Genomic DNA, 5,218 nt, shown 5'->3' with positions numbered 1-5,218 from the left:
CTAACTATTTTATTCTTTAGTAAATATTTGTTCATCCACAAGAAACTCCAACATAGCGTTCTCTTTATGTATATGCTGGAGACATAATTTGGAGCCTATATTTGATATTTAAATTTCCTTTGCAATATCTATAAAACATAAGTAAGATTTCCATTTAGTGTCTGTTAGGTTCCACAGCAGCCAAAACAGTCCGTAAATCTCAAAAATAGACTTGGATCCATCATGTTCTTTTCTGAAATCAAAATAATGATAAAGAATACCACACATTCATGCATTTTGTGGTGCTCAGCAGATTTCCATCACTCTTTGGTTTGCATATAAAAAAGAAGATATGGTATGATTGCCAATGAGACAACTGTCCACAAGAGACCAAAATGACACAGACATTATAAACAACTGTTTGCATTGTTTTCAAAAAGGAAACTGAATTTGTTTCAGAATGAAAGATGAATTGAATAAATTATACGCGGATGTGGTTTTGTATTGTGTATTATCCATGATGAGTACAAGTATAAGTTTTTTTTCAACAATGCTACATGTATATATATGTTCCAGACAATATGAATATATCTGATTTGATCTTACGCGTACAATGTGGACCATATAAGTATACCTGAACGTATACTCGTACCGTATGAGTATACTCGTATGGTTTAGTATGAGGTCGACCATACATGTGCATTTGTCAAATTTATCAAGAGAGTCAGAAAATGAAATAAAAACTTTAACCAAATAAACAAGAGTCTCTAAAGAGCCTGTGTCGCTCACCTGTATTTACTGATCCTTTTGAAATCATGTAAAATAAGTTTAAAATCATAATTTATAGTATAAGATATCATTAGATACTATAATAATATCTAAGATAATAGCAAAGAACTCAGGGGCAGCAACCCAACAACTGGTTGTCTGAAAATTCCAGGGCAGATATATCTAAATCTGATGAACATTTTTGCCACCGTAGATTTGCTCTAAATGCTTCAGTTTCAGAGATATAAACCAAAAACTGATTTTACCCTATGTACTATTTTTAGCCATGTCTGCCATCGTCGTTCGCGGGCAGGGTCATCGGACACATTTTTTAAACTATATACTCTTATGATGATTGTGGATAAGTTTAGTTACACTTTGTTTAAGTAATTTCAGAGGAGAAGATTTTTGTAAAAGTTAACGATGACAACGACGACGCCGGACGACGCCGAACGCAAAGTGATGAGAAAAGCTCACTTGGCCCTTCGGGCCAGGTGAGCTAAAAAGTGACGCTACATTTTTCAGTATGAAATTAAGTTCAAATGCTCAAATTGCAATTGAAGTTATGGAAGTTATTAAGTAAAATGGTCAGAAGTATTTGTCACCTATAATTAGTTGTTATATATATCATGAAATCTACGGGTATTTTTCATAACAAATATTTAGGAACTATTTCATGTAAGATTTTAATCAAAATTAGTACCAATAGAAGCAGACCTCTCATAGGTTTATTTGTTTATTTGGTAATTTATCTATTTTGAAGCGTTAAGTCTCAATTTCTGATGATATAACACAAAGTTTATATCTTATCCAAAAATTTGATTTACACCAAAAATGAAAAACAAAACTAACCGAAGAAAAGTATGACCAAATAAAAAAAAACTTGCCAACGTCTTTGTGTGTTGAGAAATCCAGAACTAATAAAAAAAAAAGTCTATGAGCATTGGAGGGTGTGGATATAGGATAAAGACAGGATGTGGATATAGAATAAAGGCGATAGGAACGTTCATCTTGCATTGAGCCCGACCACCAACAATTGTTGAACTATCCTATAGTCATATTGATTGATAAAATGTACGTCACATCAAAGTTCACGGTATCGCTTTCAGAGTTAATTTCGTTTCTTTATTCTCTTTTAAAGATACTTTTTTTAGTATTTTGAAAAGGCTAAATGGAAGACTAGTATGAAGTTTTAAGCTGAAACTTTTACGAATTATATAATATCAAAGAATGTTTCTGTTCTTTTCAATACAATTTTATTGGTTTAATACTGTAGAACAGATTTAGCGTTTTGTGAGTTGATAGAAATTAATCTTGTGAGTAATTTTACATGTGATTAAAACACTTTACCAAGATAAACAACTAGTGTATGTATATTTTCTTAAGGCCCATTTATGGGCATTGGTTTTTCCTTTTGAATGGTTTTACACTTGTAATTGTTGGGGACTTTTATAGCTGGCTGTTCCGTGTGAGCCAAGGTTCCGTGTTGAAGGCCGTACCTTGACCTATAATGGTCTTTTATAAATTTTAACTTGGATAGAGAGTTGTCTTATTGGCACTGTGACTCATACCACATCTTCCTATATCGATCAAATCAGGTTTTGTTGTGACATTTTGGTAGAAACTCATTCAACGCATCGATATCTGATACTAATCGTTAAAAATATAACTTAAAGCATAGAATATTTTCTTTTTTATTTGGAATTTATCATACTGGCTTCATTTTTCCGTTCTGAAAATCATAACAGAAATTAATAACGTTAAACGTTGGTTAAACGTTTTGCGACAGGAGACCTTTGTGAATTCATAAACTTAGTATTTTTTTGTTTAATGATATAATCAAGATTGTTGCATGCCGTTAAAATGTTATAGATTAGGAGGCACATTTGTTTTGTACATTAATTATGTCAAAAAGTGATTATATGCAAAGAATAAGAGAAAAAAATTACTTGTTGAATGCAGTAATAATAAATAACGAATTTACAAACTTTTTAGAAATGATGTCCAAATTGGCCATCAAGATCAAAATTGATAGAACAAAATCATATACCGATACTGTACTTTTTTCATGTATCAAACTGATAAAAAAAAATACTACCGAGAAGAAAGGCCAATGCTTTGTATTGTACTAACGGGATAAAAATAACGAATAATATGTTTTTAACAATAAAAAAATTGGTGTGGACTTTAACGGTGCTTTTTTGTGGACTTTAGCGGAACTTGTTATTGTGGACTTTAACGGAGTTTTCTTGTGGACTTTAGCGGAGGTAATTTTGTGGACTTTAGCGGAAAGTTTATGGACTTTAGCGGCGTTGTGGACTTTAGCGGAAATTTGTTGTGGACTTTAGCGGTGGTGTGGACTTTAGAGGAATTGTGGACTTTAACGGTGCCACAATTGTGAAACATAGTAAAATATCTTTAATTTTTATTATAAGAATTTTTCATGTGAAAAAAGTAAGACTTGAAATTAAAACGACACAATTGAGTATGGCGTACAATAGTAAATTGAAAATAAAGAAATTGAATAAATAGAATAGATAAATAAAATGAATAAAAAGAGGTAATGTAAACAGCTTGTGAATTGTTTATAAAAATAGCCTCGAAGTTAAAAACAAAAAACAAAAAACGCATAAATATCTTTTTAATATTGTATGTTAAACATTAAGAAAACATGGTTTCTAGAATAAAAATGTCGAATATGGGTATATGCATTTGTTTTTGAAAGAAATGAAACAGATTTTTTCTTTTAATGGCTTAGGCCATACGTTATGACAACTTCTTACTATTTAGATGGAATTACTTTCCTAAACGTCTTGAACATTGCAATTATAGTCCGTTAATATCAATTGATCTAAAAAAAAAACATTTATAAAAAATGCTTTGCAAATATTAAGTTTTAATTAAAAGACAGAATTTATATCAGATAAATATTAATTATTTGTTTCTTCTGACAATTTGTGAAGATGAGATCAGAAGAAATATGAAAAAGTGTGTTGATATACAATGTTTAAAGTCCTATGATGCATCAAATTTAATATATAAGAAAGTGTAGAAATATTAATATACTTGTAAGGATTTTCTGTTCGTTTCCAAAAATGTTGCAACATAGTCAACCAGTTGACGGTGGCCGCTTACTGGAGGAAGAAGGCTCAGGTTTACGATATTTAAAAGGTGTTCATATACGTTTTTATGCCTTATTTCATCAAAAGCTTCAGAACAGAACTGCTATTAAATTATTGCCTTCCCGTTTGCTTATTCTCCGGCAGATTTTCCGAATGTAGGTACATGTGTCTTTACAATGATACATTTTGTTATTTCTTCGGAAATCGAACGCGGTAGCGCAAGTACGAGTGAAAAAACGGTAAACGAAATGTCTATAACAATAAACGTGTTTGTTCTACATGTCATTCTCTTAACCCTACTTGACTAGTTTTGACTGATTGTTTGAAACTATCAAAATCTGCTATCAATATTTAATCTCTTATAAGACACACATAATTAGTATATAGTTAAAAAGGCGGAATCTGCTGAAGCCATATTTGTTCAAAGCCGTGAAAATACAGTAGCTTTATAGATATATGTGAAAACATAAGTTACGTGTCATTTTCAAAACTGTGATGAAAGTGATTTAGACCAGAACTCAATAGTTGTGCAAGAATGTATTTGGCTTAAGGTCATCGCTGTTAACACGGGCACCACAAGGATATATTTCATTTGCGACAAAATATGAAAAAACCCTCAGTTGCGTTATATCACAGGTTATACATGTAACATATAACGGAAAAGTTAAATATTCATTGCTGTATCGTGAGTATGATTTGTTTCTACACTATTTCTCCTGGATGATTGTTCATTCTCGTTTCTAATACAAAACTGAGGTTTATAATTATAAATTGTTCACATGTAGGACGCCTCAAGGTGCGGGAGTTTCTCGCTGCATTGAAGACCCATTGGTGGCTTTCGGCTGTTGTCAGCTCCATAGTCAGGTTGTTGCATATTCAGATTCAAGGGGGGTGCCTTTATTCGGAAAAATTTGGTTGATTATATAGGAATCACTAAAACATGACTGGATCGGGCCCCCATAGGTCAGTGATCCCCCCGTTATGAAAAGTTCTGGATCCGCCAATGTGTTGTCTCTTTGACACATTGCCCATTTCCATTCTATTTTATATAAATATCCTTCCATATTTTTTGTCACCGATTTTAGACTATTTTATATTGCATCATTAATATATTACATTTCCTACTCACCATACATGTACATATAGATTGCTTACTTTGTCTCTGACATGATTAATTATAGCTTAGATTAGACGGTGAAGGAAATAATAAAACATATTAAAGAATATTACACTCGCTAAATATCATTTAAATAACATTGATATGTTAGTTGTTCGATTTTAAGAAATCGATAGAATATAACACTTATAAAGAAAATACTAATTTCATAGTCAATGTGTCAAATAATTAC

This window comes from Mytilus galloprovincialis, chromosome 9 (genome assembly GCF_965363235.1).
Source record: "Mytilus galloprovincialis chromosome 9, xbMytGall1.hap1.1, whole genome shotgun sequence".
Taxonomy (NCBI): domain Eukaryota; kingdom Metazoa; phylum Mollusca; class Bivalvia; order Mytilida; family Mytilidae; genus Mytilus; species Mytilus galloprovincialis.
Note: the sequence above shows the minus strand (reverse complement) of the source record.